The 20,489-nt window shown below is 41.4% G+C and overlaps 1 pseudogene; it reads right to left on the bottom strand.

The window, feature by feature from the left end:
• LOC136145486 (vesicle transport protein SFT2A pseudogene) overlaps positions 1-20,489 on the bottom strand; it is a 184,446-nt pseudogene that overhangs the window by 56,995 nt on the left and 106,962 nt on the right.

Below are 20,489 nucleotides of genomic sequence, written 5' to 3'. Positions count from 1 at the left end.
CTGAGTTATCCATCTGGGAGCTGCATTTTTTAAAATTCTTCTCATATCTAAACTCTGTGTCTTGACGTACCCATCTATGAAATGAGGATCATGACCTTATTGCCTTCACAGGGATTTTGTGAAGTTTAAATGAGTTAAGACCGAGTAAAGCACTTAGAAAAGTGCCTGACGCTAGTAGCTTTGTGTGTGGTAATTGCTCAGTAGTGTCCGCTAATTTGCAACCCTATGGATAGACTGTAGCCTGCCAGACTCCTCTGTCCATGGTATTCTCCAGGCAAGAATACTGGAGTGAGTTGCCATTCCCTTGTCCAGAGAATCTTCCCGCCCAGGGACAGAACCCAGGTCTGTCACTCTATGTCTGAGCCACCTGACACTAGTAAGTGCTACATAGTTGTTAGCTGTTAAGAAGCAGCATGTGATTACAAACTGGATTCAAAGCCTGACTCCACCTCTTTCAAGGTATATGTCCAGTGGCAAGTTACTGAACTTCTCTGTGCCCCAGTTTCTCAACTGCAAAATTGGGAAATAGTAGTTCCCAACCCACTGAGTTACTGCGAGGATAAATGCTAAGTACTTCATCTAGCATAGACACAAAGTACATGTTGTGTCAAGTAATTATTATTACTACATCCATAATTATTAGATATCATTATTTGTATGTATACTTCCTCAATGCAAACCTCTACCTTCCTTTAAGAAAACTCCACCTCAGTGAGGAAGAAAAGATGAAAACAGAAAATAAGAAAAATCAACTACTCACATTATAGAAACTGATTCAAACAAATGTAAAACATAAAAAAGACAGTCATGAGACAACTGAAAATGTGAACACTGAGTAGATATTTGATGCTCTGAGGAATTACTAGTTTTTAAAGGTAAGATAAAAGTATTATGGCCATTTAAAAAAAGGGAATCATTAACTTGAGAATGAAATCATATGTACCTGACTGAGATTTGCTTTAAAGTTGCGTGTGTCAGGTAGCAGGATGGGGTAAGATTAGCAAAAGTTGTGAGTGAGTGATGGGAACATGGAAGTCCATTAATCCATTCCATCTTTTCTGGTGTACATTAATTAAAAAAACAAGCAGCAGCAGGAGCAGGAGCACTAGGAGGAGAAGAAAGAAGATAATTACACCCCTAGGATTGGTCTTACCATAGGATTCACCTCTCTTCTGGCCTGTAGGAGCTAGCAATCTCCAGCAGTATATTTTCTAAAGTGAGTTACTCTTTCAAGAGCAGTAACAAAGCACCGTCAGCAGGACAGTTGAGGGAGGACTGTCGCACTCACTCCATTTGAACCACCTCAGATTTTCCCAGTATGGTGTGTGAGGTGAATATACACTTTCACATGCCCTCTGGTAGTCAAGAAGCGGTAGGTGGGGTGGGGTTGGGGGAGGCTTCTGTTGAGGCGTCTGTTGCATAACACACACACACTACATTTTCCAAGGACAAAAACTAGTTTTCAGATACAACAGAGTCAAAATTCCATATGTATCATAATTTCAGAACTGCTGCCTCCCAGGAAGAAGATAGTAGCTTTCATTGCCATTTTTATGCAGAGAAATGTCAGTTCCCTTTGTTTTTCCCCATTCTGTATCATGAGACCCACCACTGCATAAGAAATGGGACCCATCCAAGAGCACTCAACCCCTCCATGGACACCCTTAGGCTCACAAAGACCCGGAAAATGCTTTAGTATTTATGGCTTTTTCCCCTAATTATTTAGCCCATGTCTTACATCTTTCTGGTGTGGAGATTATAGAAATGCAGAAAGATGTGCAAGTTTAATCTCTTCTTCAAGCAGACCCCTGAGGATTAGGGGTAAGGAGGAGAACTGTGGGAGATGAAGGGGTGGGGGTAGAGGTGATAGTTTGTTCTTTCATTCACAAGAAACAAAATAGATATCACAAATTGTTAGCCTTGAAAGGGCTGGAAAGATAATTCTAGACCCGTCCCTTTAACTTACACTGAGAAGGATGTTTATGAAAGTAAAAGCACATGCTGCAACCCTACAAAGGGTGTTTATAATATATATTTAAATGACTCTTCTCACAAAAACCTAGCTAATAACTAAAATCAGAAAAATCAAGAAAACAATATTCTTCTGACTTTTTAAAATCATTAAAATACTAACTCAACTCCAACCTTTAAACAAAGTTTTATGTACACTTAAATATTTGTTATAGTTGCTAATTTCAAAATTATCTGCACTTTGCTTGTTGTATCTCCTCCTTGCTGAAAACATTCAGGCATACTTATCAAGGGCAAAGACGTGGAGCAAACCTCTCTGGGCAAGCAGTCAGGGCCAGCCTTGTCTAGAAAATGTAAAAACTATGATAAAACCATGGAGAAGGAAATGGTAACCCAGTGCAGTATCCTTGCCTGGATAATCCCACGGACAGAGGAGCCTGGTAGGTCCACGAGGTCGCAAAGAGTCGGACACAACTGAGTGACTGAACAGTAATAAAACCCAACTAAGAGTTAGTCTGCTTTTTACTAGCATCATTCTCTGTAATTATAAACAAATGTCAGTGATGAAATTGCCCTCCCTGAAAAAAAAAAATTTCTTTGGCCTAAATTTAAATTCTAAACAATTGCTGCAGTTACTGTTAATTTTTAATACATAAGTAAACTTCAGATTCCCACATTTCTTACATTTTCTTTAATAAACATTGTAGTCCATATAGAAATGGATTCAGAGATCTTCCAATTACCCAGTTAGCCTTAGACTTGAGGGAGGACAAGACACATGGGCTTGAGGGAGGAGGTAGATCCATACCCACCCCACCCCCAGGAGACAGTGAAGGACAGGGAAGCCTGGCGTGCTGTAGTCCATTGAGTTGCAAAGAGTCAGACATGACTAAACTACTGATCGACAGGGTAAAGCAACTGGAGAGTCATTCCTATGAATGGAAGTCATTCCTATGAACGGAAACCCCAAGAGAAGAGCAGGACAATTAAGGCAAGGAGTCTGGTCCCTGCCCACACCACATATCTCTTGTTCTCGAAGTCAGGAGACCTCCCTGACTGCACATACGCAGATAGGTCCCTTGGAGGCCAAATGGGAGTCATGTCAAGGGATGTTCTACCCAGATGCTTTTTCGTTAAAATCCATCTTGGCTAAGAGATGCCTGTGCACACAGTGAAGGGTCTTGAGATATATCAAATAGGGACTGTGAACGAGGCAAGTTCACAATGATTGGCCAAAGGAAACCTGGAAGAAATGCCCCATAAAAGTAATTCAAACTGCCGCAAGGGTGAGAACTCAGCGACTTTCTCCTTCTCCCTGAGTCCGCCCATGTGTCTGTCAACAAGTACTGTACTTTTTCCCCTCATAATACTTTACTTGCTTTACTACTTTCCATCTTTCTGGTAATTGTTTTGAGCAACACAAAGGGCCAGGGCCCTTGGCACTGACCACTGATCTAGTGGCTAGGATATGGAGCTGTCATCGCCGCAACCCAGTCCCAATCTCTGGATGGGAACCCAAGCCCTGTTCTAAACTGTTGCAGGCTGAGGCCTCCTGAGATCAGACTCAGCTCCACATATTCTGTGGTACTTCATATCCCTGTATTTAAAATTGTGATGTGTAATAAATAGCATGCGAAGAATTGACTCATTGGAAAAGACCCTGATGCTGGGAGGGATTGGGGGCAGGAGGAGAAGGGGATGACAGAGGATGAGATGGCTGGATGGCATCACCGACTCGATGGACATGAATTTGAGCAAATTCCAGGAGTTGGTGATGGACAGGGAGGCCTGATGTGCTGCGATTCATGGGGTCGCAAAGAGTCAGATATGACTCAGCAACTGAATTGAATAAATGATAGTCCAACACCTTTAAAGATTAAGAAACAGAACTTTCTACTTCAGTTGTCAATCTATGTGACCATTTGTTTTTATTTGTGCAGTAATTTTGTTAAATGCAGGTTTTAGTTCACACATGAAATATTTTTACTTTGAATGCTATTTTAAAAATAGAAATACATTCTTTTTAAATTGCTAATAATTTTTGAACTAGCAGTAAATCAAGAAAATAAAATATTACATTGGTGATATAATTTAGTGCTAATAGTTGTAAGTAATGCTGGCAAAGTTATAGTTTTATTAAGAATTACTCATTAGTTATTAAATATTTTTAATATAAAATATTATTAGATTATAACCAACAGATGAAAGTTCAAACTGTTGGAGAGAGATAAGCTATCAAAACAATCAAAGGTGCTGCTCTGATACTGCCAGAAGTTATCAAAAGGGTAATGTTCAAATTTTCCTTGTATTTTCTATCATTTACTCCAAGGATTGGACAGTCACTATCATTTAGCCATTTTCTCTGATATTTGCTTTTGACTGTGAGGATCACAACAAACTGTGGAAAATTCTTCAAGAGATGGGAATACCAGATTATCTTACCTGCCTCCTGAGAAATCTGCATGCAGGTCAAGAGGCAACAGATAGAACCAGACATGGAACAACGGACTGGTTCCAAATTGGGGAAGGAGTACATCAAGGCTGTATATTGTCACCCTGCTTATTTAACTTATATGCAGAGCACATCATGCAAAATGCCAGTCTGGATGAAGCAGAAGCTGGAATCAAGATTGCTGGGAGAAATATCAATAACCTCAGATATGCAGATGACACCACCTTATGGCAGAAAGCGAAGAGGAACTGAAGAGCCTCTTGATGAAAGTGAAAGAGGAGAGTGAAAAAGCTGGCTTAAACCTCAACATTCAGAAAACTAAGATCATGGCATTCAGTCACATCACTTCATGGTAAATAGATGGGGAAACAATGGAAACAGTGACAGACTTTATTTTCTTGGGCTCCAAAATCACTGCAGATGGGTGACTGCAGCCATGAAATTAAAAGACACTTACTCCTTGCAAGAAAAGCTATGAGAAACCTAGAGAGCATGTTATAAAGCAGAGACATTACTTTGCCAACAAAGGTCCATCTTGTCAAAGCTATGATTTTTCCAGTAGTTATGTATGGTTGTGAGAGTTGGACCATAAAGAAATCTGAGAGCCAAAGAATTGATGCTGAATTGATGATGAAGAATGTGGTGTTGGAGAAGACTCTTGAGAGTCCCTTCGACTGCAAGGAGATCAAGCCAGTCACTCGTAAAGGAAATCAGCCCTGAATATTCATTGGAAGGACTGATGCTGAAGCTGAAGCTACAATACTTTGGCCACCTGATGTGAAGTTACTCATTGGAAAAGACCCTGACGCTGGGGAAGATTGAAGGCAGGAGGAAAAGGGGATGACAGAGGATGAGATGGTTGCATGGCATCACCAACTCAATGGACATGTGTTTGAGCAAGCAGGGAGCTGGGGATGGACAGGGAAGCCTGGCGTGCTGCAGTCCATGGGGATGCACAGAGTGGGACATGACTGAGTGACAGAACTGAACTGATATTTGCTAAGAAGAAAAATTTCAATTTTTATGAAATATAAATGAAATCTATGATGAATTTTTCAGAAGAGAAGACATTTTAGTGCGAAATATGTGACTGTGGGTTTCCCAGGTGGCTCGGTGGTAAAGAATCCACCTGCCAATGCAGGAGACATGGGTTCGCTTCCTGGGTCAGGAAGATCCCTAGAGGAGGAAATGGCAACCCACTTCAGTATTCTTGCCCAGTAAATCCCATGGACAGAGGAGTCTGGCGGGTTACAGTCCATGGGGGTCAGAAAGAGTCGGACACGACTGAGTGACTGAGCATATGCACACATGTAGCTGTGGAAACATTTGAAAACAATTAGAATGATCCCAAAGAAACTAAGACCTGAAAGATATTGCAATTTTTGGAATTTGTTGCAAAATGAGATTTTTACAAAACTCTGCAAAACTTAACTTCATGTTTAACACTTTCCTTATTTATCTGCTGCTTCATGTGAAATTAAAATAAACCAAAAGTTTTCTTTGATTAACTACAAACAAAGAGAGACTAAGAAATCTGTTAAAATGCTTGTTAAACCTAAGTGTGCGAAGAAGATCAATTTTCATAAAATCTTTGACAGATTGGTGACTTTTGCAATAAAAACTACCACACGGTGCCAGAGCTGGAGAGAAGTAAAATGATGGAAGCTAAGAAGGATTTGTTGAAGACAAGGGAAGCCAAATCTGATGGTGATTTACATTTAGCAGTTGAAGACTACCAGGAAGGGAGATTTTGTTTTTCCATTTTGGCGTGCTGTAACTTATTCTCATTAATATTGTTTGAAAATGGGGGAGGAAGAGTGAAGAATAAAACTACTGCTGACAGAGGGCCAGTTTCCTAATTGACTCTACATGTCATCCTCAGAGATGAAACGTGGCCTGGTGAAAGAACATGGACTTAGGAGCTAGTTACCAAAACCTGAATCCCAATTCAGTCACTTTCCAACTGAGTATAACTTATGTGACAGTTATCAGAAAAGCAAGGAAAAGAAACGGAAGCGTTGTCTTCTGTAAATGCAGGTAATAGCTGCTTTGTAAGAATATTAGAAGGACTAAATAAAATAATGTTTGTAAAATGCTTAGTACAATACCTACTATATTATATAATAGATATTGAATCATAGTAATCCATATTAATAATAATAAAGGCATTTTTAACTGGATTTGGAGGGTCTCTGCCTAAACTTTTGTTTCTAATGTTCTAAAGTTAGTACTGTTTTGTGCTAGTCTTGTTTAAAATATACATATAGGTATATATTGGAGAAGGAAGTGGTAATCCACTATTCTTAATCCAGTATTCTTGCCTGGGGAATTCCATGGACAGAGGAACCTGGTGGGCTATAGTCCATGGGGTCTCATAAGAGTCTGACATGACTTAGTGACTAAAACAACAACATGTGTGTGTGTGTGTGTGTGTGTGTGTGTGTGTGTGTGTGTGTGTGGAGAGAGAAAAAAACAGTACTCAACAAAGAGTGGTATGCAAATACCTGAGTAACCAAACTTTTCATATCCCAGTGACTGATGGCAAAACCAAGAACTTAGATAATCTCTGGTAGGTAACAGGAAGTCACCTCCACTTCACCTGTAATTCATACATTTTCACCAGCTCCTCTCCTAGTCTCCTCTTCATGACCACCAAGGAGAGCTAGAGGACCTCAGAGGAGGCTCAGAATAGTACTGCCTTGATTTTGGCAACATGCATATTGTTTCTTCAGCTAACTCAGCATGCTTGAGATCATTTTAACAGCATAGTGTTATCATGTGGTTTCAGTAGAAAAAGTCCCTATGTAAAAATAGCACCTTCTTCCTCAGCATGTCTGCTCCTTTAATGAAAATAAGACTTTAGCTTAGATTGAGCCAATGCAGCTATCAAGGAGTGAGCTAAAATCTCATCTGCTTCAAACACTGTTAGCCAAATTCACTAACCATAGTACTTACTGCCATTGACAATAAGAAAGACAATGCAGTAAGATACATGAACAATACAGGATAATTCATACCCAATACACAATACTTAAGTAGCATTTTCCTAGAATGAGCCCTCAGAGAATGCAGTCAATGAGAAGAGTCGCAACTGCTCTGCAAGAATATTTGCAGCAATATAAACAAACCAAAAATGAGGGGAAAAAAAATAAGTAACACTCTCAAATTCTTATAAAATTCAGTTAAAAAAAAGAGGGATACACTAATATAATTTGGGCCATATGGCAACCTAGTAGGTTGCTTCTTCTTGGAGAATGATGTTTCATTCACTCTACCAGCCTGCCGGCATTCTATCACACGGTGTTCTGTTTTGGCATTGGAAAACTATGTGCATTATTGATATGAAAATAAAAGAACAAAGGTAGTTTTATTTTAAACTTTTAAGGAAAGACAACTATATTTAAAATGTAGGTTCAGAACCTCTTATTAGGCTATCATTGTCATCTCATATCATCTTCAGAATCTATTTCATATCAAGTCATGACTTGATTAATTATATTTAGTATTCCTTCAGTGATTTAGCAGCAGCAGCAGCATACACACAGTAGTGTGATTACAAACATGTACTTCTGCAACAGACCTATCCACAAGAGCACCATCAAGGAATCGAGAACAGGAAATAACTGGAAGTATGTCCATCTTATGACCATCAGAAATTTCACTTTCAGGGCTTCCCTGGTGGCTCAGTGGTAAAGAATCCGCCTGTCAGTGCCGGAGACATGGTTCGATCCCTGATCTGGGAAGATCCCACGTGCCTTGGAGCAATTAAGCTGGTGCGCCACAACTACTGGGCTCATGTACAGCAACTACTGAAGCCCACGCTGCCTACGGCCTGTGCTCCACAACAAGAGAAGCCACCACATTGAGCAGCCCACAGCCACAACTAGAGAGTAGTCCACTTTTGCCCCAACTGGAGAAAAATCCATGTAGCAACCAAGACACAGCACAGACAAAAATAAACTAATCAATTAATTAAAAAAAGAAATTTTACTTTCATTGAATGAAATTTCCTCAGAACAGAAGAAATGTTACCAGGAGCTTAATTTGGGCCCTACAAGTCTCTAAGCACTTTTATTAGGGGGAAAAAAGGAGAACTGCAATTTTATTTTATAATCCATTTCCCCAGATCTTTCTTAAGAGAAAAATGTTTCTTTTTGGCAAACCCTAAGATACCTTTAGCAGAAACTCTTTGAAAGCAGTTTGTGGCTGTCAGATACCTCTTGTTTATTACGACAAACAGAGATCTCCAGAGTCTCATTTCCTTTGGTGTTACTGCAGCCTTTACCTGGGTATCAGTAGCTGTCTGGGATGCTACCTATGCAGATTCCATTTCTGCCTCTTTTTCTCCTATTTGAAAGTAATCCTAGAAGACGTTCACCTGGCCAGTTAAGAGGGACCACAGCACCATGTGCAAAGTAGGCATTCAGCAAATGTTAGTCACACACTGCCTACCTCCTCCCTCCCAGTCCCTTTTATCTAAAGGAAAATTTAGAATCAAATGACTTACAGGCTGTAAGGGCATTATACAGCTCCCAGAGCTATCGCCTCTTAAATTGCAGCCAAAATAGATTTCAGGGGAAATATAGGTCAAACATTTGGGTGAAACTAGTCAGTGGGCCATTTGGTGGAAGATGGAGTCAAATTTAATAAAAGTTCAGGAACTGATAAAATCAAGTACCTAGAGGTTTGTAATGAAGCTGTGAATGTAAGTGAGTTTACTGAGAGGATGTAAGAAAGAGAAGGTGGATGAGGACAGAACCACACATATGGTCATGGGAGGAGGAACAGACCTCTGAAAAGAAAATAGAAAAAGCAGTCAATGAGCTAGGAAGAAAATTAATATTTACTTGTAATAGAAACTATAAGAAGTGAATTCCAGAAAAGGAGGTTAACTGTGTAGGGTCTGCAAAGACATCCTTGATGACTGGGCAGTAGCTAGTTAACCTAGTTATAACCTCTGTAGCTGCTTAGCTGCTGTAGAAATCGGCTTTCAAGAATTAAGAAGTGAACCCAGGAGAAGGAAGCGGAGGAGATAAGAAAAGTTACTCTTGTAGGAGATCTCATGGTAGCAGGAAGAAGAGCACTAGCTTAGTATGTCAGAGGGGTAGCAGCACTGAAGTCTCCAAGAGGCGCACATGCTGCTGAGTCATGGCATGAGTAGCATGAACGTGGCAGACTGCAAAATGAGCATGAAATCCATCCTTGTATGCCTGATGCTTCTCGCTGTGACTTTGTAGTCTCTCCCATCAAGATAGAGTGTAGTTTTCCCTGAAATTTGGATTTGACTGTAACTTGCTTCGGCCTCCAGGTCACTAGCAAACATGACACAGTAGAGACTTAAAGAGTGCTTGCATAATGAGGTTCATTCTCTCTTGTCCACCATGTAAACAAGCCTAGCTTGTCTGTCGGATGATGAGAGATGATGTGGACAAAGGTCCCAGCTGCTACAGCCCTCACTGAACTGTCCCAGATTAGGAAAATTATCTAGGGAGCCACAGAATGGAGAGAGATAAGAAATGTTTTTTTGTTGCAAGCTACTACACTTCGGGATGGTTTTTTAAACAGCAGAAGCTATCTGATAGAATGAGATATTCCTCCCACTCACACACACCAAGCAGCTTGTGGGATATTAGTTACCTGGGATTAAACGGGGGCCCTCAGTAGTGAAAGGACAGAGTCCTAACACTGGATCACCAGGAAATTCCTGAGATATTTTCCTTTTGTTCCTATTCTCTGGACTAACTTAATTCTGAACTAACAGTGTGAGACCCAAGTGTTGAGTAATGAATGTCATCCTAGAAAACAAAGAAAAATAAAACTTATAACAATAATATTCTATCTGGTGATAAGAGTGCAAAAAATCAAAAGCATACAGAATATAGCTATGAATGTAGGTAGCATCAATGTAAAAGATGTCCAGGTATCAAGGAAAATCCTTGCCACCAAGTCTATGTGATTTATTTATGGCAGAAGCCCAGGTCATTTCTAAGCCTTTATATCATAACCTGCTGATAGAGGATTCTATAAAAATATGGTACAGTTTTTAAAAGATCACTGATACGATTTCTATAACAGCTATCAGGACACAAAAAGGTTACAGATAATGTATTAGAGCATCACTGGTTAAAGAAACCAGAACATATGTGGGACCTGGGGTTAAGAGTGGAAGCCAGCATAGTGGTCATAGGCAGGAAAGACGAGCATCATTTCTGGGCCCAGGAAAGACTGCAGTGGAACCCTGCACGTTTCGCCAACCCCTGAGGAGGTCCTGTACTACTGCTCAGTAGTAAAGCTGATGTTCACATGACGACTCAGAGCTGTTAAGAAAACATTAAATGATGTTCAATGTACTTGGTTTGGGCTTCCCAGGTGGCTCAGTGGGTAAAGAAGCTGTCTGCAATGCAGGAGACACAGGAGATGTGGGTTTGATTTCTGCATTGGGAAGATCCTCTGAAGGAGGGTACGGCAACCCACTCAAGTATTCTTGTCTGGCAAATCTCATGGACAGAGGAGCCCGGCAGCCCACAGCCCACAGGGTCGCAGAGTCGGACACGACTGAAGCATCGAAGCACACACAAAGGCACATACTCAGTTTAATGAGGTTGAGAAGAATGGAATCTATTTTAATACAATTTCCATCAAAATAGCTAAATTTTTTAAGGTTGCTGTTTAAAGGGTCTAAGTTTCAGTTCAATGAAGCACTCACTTCTTTGTAGCATTTCATTTTCTGACAATACAAATTGGTCATGTATTTATTTAGACATAGTCAGTTGGCATTTATTATAGAATTCTAAGACTGCAACACAATAATTATTTGCAGAGACAGAAAGGAAGCATTGTCCAGCAAGTGGAGAGCAGAGCAGTACCTTGTTAAAATTAGCAAATAAATGTTGATTTTTTTTTATCACGGTTTCTTTTTCAAAAATATCTGTCAGCATTCTGTGGCCACCATTGTTTATAATTCACGTTTCTCTGTGTATAGATTCTAATTAATATCATTATTCACTTTGCCTCCTCACTCAGTAGGTACTAGAGTGACCCCTGACTTTTGTTCAGTTTCAGGTTTTTAGATCAACTTCCATAAAAAGCCTCTCTTTAACAAGCCTACATTTTTGACTCCCAGTCCTTCCCTATCTTTACTGTTGTTTTGTGAGTATGACATAATTATGGTCATCAGAGTTCTCATGACTAAAAATATTCATTGAGGACCAAGATACCAGTTTTCATGTAGGAAACAATTAGTGGTTCTACAGTCCTTTGTCCCACCTTGTCTGTTACATCATCCAGCAGGTCTAATTCTGGAGCCAAATTCCCACTCCCCAGGCTACATGCACTCATCACTTTAATCTATGGGTCTCTGACCTAAGTCATAGGCTTTATAATGTTCTATCAGTGCTTTTACTATGTTCTCAAACTTCTCAATTAGTTCAGTTCAGTCACTCAGTCGTATCCGACTCTTTGCGACCCCATGAACTGCAGCACACCAGGCCTCCCTGTCTATCACCAATTCCCGGAGTTTAGTCAAACTCCTGTCCGTTGAGTCGGTGATGCCATCCAACCATCTCATCCTCTGTCATCCCCTTCTCCTGCCTTCAATCTTTCCCAGCATCAGGGTCTTTTCAAATGAGTCAGTTCTTCACATCGGGTGGCCAACGTATTGGGAGTTTCAGCTTCAGCATCAGTCCTTTCAGTGAATATTCAGGACTGATTTCCTTTTAGGAAATCAATTATCTAACATGGTCTAAGATGCCACAAAACCAGTTCCACTGGTTTTTGACTTGGATAAAAGTGTTTCTAAATGCAATGTTAAGTATTTTTTAAAAAGTATAGACTTAGGTGTAAGATTTGAGTTCTAGTCTTAGTTGTAGAATAAGATTATTTTGAGCTGATTACTTTTGAGAAACTACAGGCAGAGGAGAAGCTCTGAAACAAAGTAGAAGTTATCCTTTTGGAAAGGACATTTATATTCATAAAGGAAGCCTTTATTTAAGCATCTCTCTCTCTCTGTAACCAGAAAGAGGATGACTCCAAATCAGAAGAAACTCTTGTCAGTGGAGATGACACAGACTTAAATCTGCATAGCAAACCTTACCCTTGTTTACTGAGCCTTTTCTGGTAACCTCTCATAAGTGGCTTCCCCACCCTTCTCAGAGCTTCCCTGGTGGCTCAGTTGCAAAGAACCCACCTGTAATACAAGAGATGCAAGAGACACTGGTTCCATCCCTGGGTCAGGAAGAGCCCCTGGAGGAGGGCATGACAACCCACTCCAGTATTGTTGCCTGGAAAATCCCATGGACAGAGGGGCCTGGTGGCTACAGTCCATAGGGTTGCAAAAAGTCGGACACAACTGAAGGGACTTAGCATGCACGCACCACCCTTCCCAATCTTCCTTTTGTCTTTAAGGGAAGATAGGACATAAACTGGTAACTTGGGTCATCTCAAGAGAGTTACACAGTTACTTTGGGCAGGTTTTCTCTACAGAGCTGCCTGCCTACAAGACAAGCTGGCCCTCTGTTCCAGCATCCACATGGTATCCCGTGTGGTCTGGAGGACCACATCGTGAGAAGTCAGCCGGCCACCCTGCCTTCTGCCTGGGTGTGTGCACTGCAGATCATGTACATTCCTCCCAGAAGTCCCAAGGTTCAGACTTGAGGCAAAGGAGTAGAAGGCCTGATTTCAGTTGTAGTCCTATTCCCCTAGTCTAGCCTTTTTCAGCAAGAAAGCAGATACTTAGATGTTAACGGACTCTGTGACTATTTGTTATTTGGCATATCAGATCTCAACAGCACCCTACTAGTTAGGAACAGGACTGAGTGTAACTTTATGTCTTCCATTTCTTCTCATTAGTACACAGTTATTATGGGAATATGTTCAGAGGAGAACCTCATACCATGAACTACCTGCAGTCCAACCTTTTTCATTTTATAGACAAATAAAATCAGGTTCAGAGGGATTGAGTCACCCAAGCTTACATGCGTAGATAGTTGCTTAGAATCCAGCTGTCCTGACTCCTGGCCCAGTACACTGTTACTCTTAGTAAAGCATAATTTAAAGCAGGTCTCAGCTGCTGGGCAAAATTCTCCGGACCCTCACACTAAGTTCTGACTCTTATCTCCTAGGTTTCTATCCTATGACCAGTTTGGATCCAATTATTGCAAGCTTCTGGTCCTCTTACCCACCTGTTTATGAAGAACTGTGTGCATCCTAAATACGGGTATTTCCCAATATATCTCTAGGTTGCAAGAGAATGAATAGTCACAAGATGCAATTACTGAGTCTTTTGAATCAAAACCACCTAATTTGGAAGTAAGGCATATAGGGTCCATTCTAACATTCCAGGAACTTTAAAGTATCAACACTTTTTCCATGGCTAAGCTCTGTGGAACTGTCTTATTCTTCCTTTTTTTTCCAATATTCAATGTCGTTAGTTTAGAGCCCAACTAGAATGATCAAAGTACTACAGCAATGATATTCCACATTAGTATATAATTGTATCTACTGACAAAATCAGGCAGAATTCTTATGAGAAATATTTACATATAACACATACACACAGGGTGATAGGTACAACTATAGGTTAATTTCCCCGCTATATATTACAAGTCCAAAATCATGCATTTTCCAACCATCCCAACAAAGGCAGAGGGGATAGAGACCTCGGGCAATGCATGGCCTCTACAAATTACAGTTGTATCTCCACTTCCAACTCATGACAATGTGTTCAATGCCAGCTTACTGGGTGGCATCAAAGCACTGGGCCCTCGCTGCATAAAGGGAGAGAAGCCCCACGGACTGAGCAGGATCAGTGACTGGTCTCTGTAGGGCCCAGGTGATGCTGGCTCTCAGACTGTACATATAACTGTGTGTGTGTGCGCTTGGGAGAATGGGTAACATGGCAGTACAGCATGAAAGGCTGCTCTGAACTTCCCCTTATTCCCTGGCTTCCTGGAAGCCAGCCACTTTCCAAAGAGAAAGAGCTACTGCAGTCAAAGTGCAGAGAAACACCAGGGCAGAACCTCTCATCTACCAACCTGAATGGCTGATGCTTCAAATGTCCTAATGAGAGATTAATAGGGATGGTGTTTTTTGGAAATACTCATCCTTTTTTTTTTTTTTTGTAATCTCCTTTTTTTGTCCATTATCATTCCCAGCAGTGTAAGCAGAGGACCAGACAAAATCTACCTTTTGTGAAGGAGTTATGAACTTAGAAAAGCCACTATACCCGATAGTGAGGGGAAGGGAAAAATCGTTCTGTTTTGGAGATGATGAGAATCAAGCAGTTAGCCATCTGTTCTCTGACTAGACCTTCCGTTGTAACATTCTGGAGGAAAGAGCACTGAGACAGACTTCAAGAGAAATCCAAAGGTAGAGAGAGTCGGTGCCCCTCTCCTCAGATCAGAAAATGCCCTAATGGTATAATTCATCAACAGGCACATTTTTTCTCCAACTGCAACTCCCAGTAGACACCATGAGGTACTCCACTGTGGCCAAGAAGCCTCCGCAAAGTGGTGGTGATGGCCAAGTACAGTTTGCTTGAGCTACCTCAGTTAGTTAGCATTATCAAGCTTCAGTTCCCACCAGCAGCCTATGGCACCAAAAGTGCCCATGAGTTCTGACCAGCCCTGGGCTATGGGACTTAGATAATAGAACCAACTGGAGCATTTACCAGGAATTTACCATGTTTATTTATGGTAAATGACCCTGGGGCAAAGAGTAGCTGGGCATACCACCTTGACTGGTCATAAATTTAGAGCCCTCTAGAAGGATGAAACTGACCAGCTGATCCCAGTCAATCCATAGACTCATAAGAAATTATTGTTTTAATAATTAAAACATTGTTGGTTTAAGCCACTAACTTTGGAGGTGGTTTGTTACACATCATGAGATAATAATAACGAACACAAATTCACTAGTCACAGATATAATCAGTGAGGTCCAGCTCAGTCAGAAACAAGCTCAGTCCAGCACTTTATAATAGAAACCAGCAGGGGACTTTCCTGGTGGTCCAGTGGCTAAGACTCCATGCTCCCAACACAGGGGGCCCAGGTTTGATCTCTGGTCAGGGAACTATATCCCCCACATGCCACAACGAAGAGTTTACATGCCGCAACTGTAAAGATTCCGAGTGTTGCAACTAAGACCCCGCACAGCCAAATAAATATTAAAAAGAAAGAAACCAGCGAGGATCCAGAGGAGAGAGAACCCTTGGGTCTGAGGCTCTCTATCCCCTCCCCCCATGCGCGTGTGTGCCATCTTCGGAAGGAACAGCAAGAGAAGAGAGAAACAAGTTGGGCAGGGTGGTATAGTAGACCGGAAAGGGAATTAAGAAGGCAGATGGAATTAAAGTTGCTAATCAACTGACCTTAAAGTAGAGAGGTTATCCTGGATTGGTGGCTTAGTCGCTCAGTCATGTCCAACTCTTGCGACCCTGTGGACTGCAGGCTTCCAGGCTCCTCTGTACACGGGATTCTCCAAGCAAGAATACTGGAGGGGGTTGCTGTTTACTTCTCCAGAGATCTTCCCAACCCACCCAGGTTTCCTGTATTGCAGGGGGATTCTTTACTGACTGAGCCACCAGGGAACCCCTCATGTAATATAAGAGTCCTTAAATGTGGAATAGAGAGAACAGAGTCAGGGCAGAAGGAAGAGATGGAAGAATTTCGCCTACTGTTGCTGGCTTTGAAAATGGAAGAAAAGGGCCATAATCCAAGCAATATGGAAAAGGGAAAGTAAAGGATTCTCCCCTAGAGGACCCAGAAAGGAACCAGCCCTGCCAACACTTTGACTGTAGCCTAATGACACCCATTTCAGACTTCTTAGAGTTGTAAGATAATAGATCTGTACTGTTTTAAGCCACTAGAGTTATGTTAATTTTTTCAGCAGCAACAGAAAACTAATGAAGGTAGCAAATTGTAGTGACTGAATAATTATTCAAAATAAGACTATCTGAAACTGGAAGAGACTAAAATCGCTTTAAATGGCAATTTTAAGTTTGTTTTGTTTTTTTCCCCCATAGCACCCAGTGTGGGGAAAGCTAGGGAAATAAGATTAGATCTTTTCTGGAAATCAGAAAAGCTACCTTTTGTTTTTCACACTTCTGAGCACAGCAAGTTAAATTTGAGACCTTGTTGCAACTTTTGTTCTGAGCCTTGATTTTCTGTTAAAACCAACTCCCCTTGGAAGAGTCACACATTAAACTTTTCAACATAAACGAGTTTATCCGATTGCTTCTGAAACAGGAGCTGGGTAAAGGGAGAACGGAGGAAGTAAAAGTCAAGGCTTGAGCTCTGAGATTCCTGGAGGGGGAACGTGCTGAGGCCAGGTGGGTCCTAACTCAGGACCCCTCCCCACCCGCACCCCCAACACCTTGCTGTCCTTGAGCAAAACAGTCATTACTGCCCCTGGACATTGCTCTCTGTGAACAGTCTCAGAGGGGCCGTCAACTCTGCATCGTGTGGAGCTCATTATGCCCAACAGCGAGACCAATCGCTTCATTTTATTTAGGGTTTTCACCTCTTCATTGCTTCTTTCTGCTGCATTTTAGATACCCGTGGTTTCAGCTCTGTGCCTGGAATCCCACATTTCATCACTTTTCTCTGACCCTCCAAAGTAAAGACTTTTTGAATCAAAAGTTATGTTATTTTTAATTTTTAAAATAACCTTTCTGTCACCCTCACCATTGATTAGTATTCTCTCTTCTCAAAACGAGTCTTAACAGTGTAATACTAGCAATGACATTGAGTAAGAAATGGTAAAATGCCACATTCTAAGCATGCCCCAACACCACTGTAATGACTGCCCTGGGTTTGTTGTTTCAAAGACACATAAATGTGTGGGGGTACTTTAAGGGCAACTACACAGGTACCATGGATGATCTGAAGTTCACCCTTAATTTAGCAGCAGTTTTTATTTGGAATAGGGAGTGGGGAATAACGCAGCATCAGAGGAGGGAGGCAAATGAGAATCTAATGATGCCAAAGTCACTGGGAGGCGCTGGGGTCTGAGCATCAGTATAAATGGGTTCAGAGTCACTCCAACACTCTATGCCTCTCAGAGGCCACTACCCTCTCTGTACCTCTCTGTCTACAAAAGAAAAAAGATTGGGGTGGAAATAATAGTGCCTGTTTCATAAAGTTAATGTGATGATTAAATAATTCATATAAAGTCCTTAGTTCAAGCTAGGCAGTAAATGCTTGATGAATACTAGTGATTTTTATACAGAACCCAAAAGTTGAGAAATCAACACTTTTGCCAGACCACAAATATGTTTCTCATTTATGGTCCATATTTACTATACATCAAGGTAAAAGTCTAGTTCACTGTGATCCCCTCCTCACGTGAGGCTGCTGTCCAGTTCCATACATACCTGGAGTGCCTGAAACATCTGAGAAGACTGATGCAGTTTCCAGGTTCCCTTATCAGCGCTCCATTCTGTTTCCTAATCCCTGCCCTTCTCCATGTGGTTCCAATATCAAAATATTTAGTCCATCTGTCCCAGAGGGGTTTGGACTTTCTCTTCATTTGTGCTTCTTGAAATAATATGCTCCTGAGGCACAGACTGTTCCTTCATCACTAAAAAAGGTCAAGCATTTATTAGTCTGTGTATAAACATGACAACAAAGGAGCCCTTGTAAAAATGGAATGTTCAGCTTGGATAGAACACAGAGGAGTTCCTCTTGGATCTGGCAAATTCCCTTGGATTTCATCTCTTTTAAATATACCACGTTAATGTCACTGTTTCTTTCTGGCGTCTCAGGCCTTACTTCTAAATCTGCATGAACCCTTTGAGGTGCAAGTTTCTCATTTATACAGTCTGTAAGTGCAATTTCTTTTTCGATTCAAACACATGAACAGTTCCTTCAGATAAACCACTCCTACTACTATGAATAAGAGGTGTGCACTCCTGGGTGTCACACAACCGCCTGTCACAAAGAAGGGAAATGACTTTGCTTTGCTCACCAGCAAGCATTTCACACAAACATTATTCCCATTCTTCTGGGCAACAACCCATGGAAGCCAGATCTCTGATTTATTCATATCTTCCTCTTTAGTTGTCCTCTTCAGATGACCTTGACCCAAAACACAACTCTCCCTCTATCACCTTGGTCTTCACATTCATCATGGCAGCCAACCACCAGCTACAAATACCGGTAGCCTATTCCCTTTCTTGATACCTGATTCTTTCAGACAATACATATTCATCCGTCTTAATAAAACACAGCCTTTGATCCATTGCTATGCATAATCTAGTTTTACAAATCTAGCTTTAAATTTAGCTTTTCAAATTTCCACGTTGTCACTTTATAAGCTGTTGTTGGTGCTGTTCTTTAAAGATTCTTTTGGTTTCCTTCTCTGAGGAATTAAGAAGAGATGAATTCCATGCTGAGACATTTTCTAGCCAGTCTCAGGTAAATCCTATCTTGGAGAATGGTGACCACGTTTCATGTCCCTTTAAGGCTAACAAGAGTAAAAAAATTTCCATCTCTAAAAAAAAGAATGAAAAAAACTCCACCTCTGATTGGAGAAACCAGATTTTATGTTCCTGGTGAGGTGTGCAGGTATCAAAGGCTCATTAAAAGCAGTGTAATCACTCTACATTCCCTTCCCTGCTAAGACTGTCTTAGTATGAGAACAGAGTTGTTGGTCTTCTCCTCCTTTTCTCTCCTCTCCTTCTCTTTCCTCTCCAGTTCTCTTTCCCCCCATCCTCTTCCTTTCTCTCTTCATCTTTCTTTCCCCCCGGCCCCCATTTTTGTCCAAAGCTGCCTAGGGAGGCTTGGAAAAGAATCTAAAGTGTATTGGCTCACTAAACACTTATTTTACTGCTATGATTTTCTCTGGTGTACGGCAGGAAGTCACATGACAGTACTTTTTCAACTTAATGTCAACTTGCATTATTTTGTAACTATATAAGTGAATGTCAGCCCTAAAATTCAGCAGGCTTATCCTTCTCACAGGAAGTACAGAGTACATTTCATTCAAATAAATGAAACAACATCTGCTTTCATGGGCTGGCCCCAACTTACTTTTCTAGTTTCTTCTTCTTCTACCATATTCCTTCACTCCCCACTCCCCGCCACCTGCCTCCTTCATGCAGTGCTATTAGTACACTATATTACTCCCTCTTCTCTGAGGTTAGAGCAATTTATGAGCTCCAACTAAGTGAAGAGATGAATGAAATAAGCTGTGCAATTACAACTTGTGCCTTTGCTCATACTTTCCCTGTTTTTGGAAAACTACCCTTCCCACTATCCCATCTTAAGTGGGGAAATTTCTACTCATTTTCCAAGGCCCAGCTTGCTGCTGTCTCTGCTTAATGTTCTTACTCAGTATCACTGTCTTCCTCCTCCTTACATTCACAGTTTTTTAATTCTTAAATGTCACGCTCACTTTGTCTTTGTTTGCCTTTTTTCACTTACTTGTCTTCCTCTCCCCTTACAAGTTGCTTCATGGTAGGCATATCTTTTTCATCTCTGTATCCCCCAAACTTAGCATTGCTAAGTGGGATAGTTCCTATCCCATCCTTTGTGACCCCATGCACTGCAGCAGGCCAGGCTCCCCTGTCCTCCACCATCTCTCAGAGCTTGCTCAAATTCATGTCCATTGAGTCGATGGTGCTATCTAACCATTTCATCATCTGCTGCCTCCGTTTCCTTTTGCCTTCAATCCTTCCCAGCATCAGGGTCTTTAGCAGTGAGTCAGCTCTTTGCATCAGGTGAACACAGTATCAGAGCTCCAGCATCAGTCCTTCCAATGAATATCCAGGGTTGACTTCGTTTGGGATTCCCTGGACCCCACACCCAACTGTGTCAGAAACACCACCCAGCCTACATACACACACACAATGATGTGAAATGAACTCTGGGTCCCTGGGTCCTGCAGTCAGACTCCAGGAACTGGCTCTGACTGTCACTACACTGACACTTACCTCAGGATCTGGCTTCACCTGCAAGTGGGTGGCAACAGTCCCAGAATCTTCAGGACCTTGACTTTGCCCACCAGCGAGCCAGCACTTGCCCCGGGGCCCTCAAGGGTTCTGCAGCCAGCTGCCTTGTGACCAGGCCCTGCT

Source organism: Muntiacus reevesi, chromosome 13, assembly GCF_963930625.1.
Source record: "Muntiacus reevesi chromosome 13, mMunRee1.1, whole genome shotgun sequence".
NCBI classification, from domain to species: Eukaryota; Metazoa; Chordata; class Mammalia; order Artiodactyla; family Cervidae; genus Muntiacus; species Muntiacus reevesi.
This window is presented reverse-complemented; position numbering and strand designations above follow the sequence as displayed.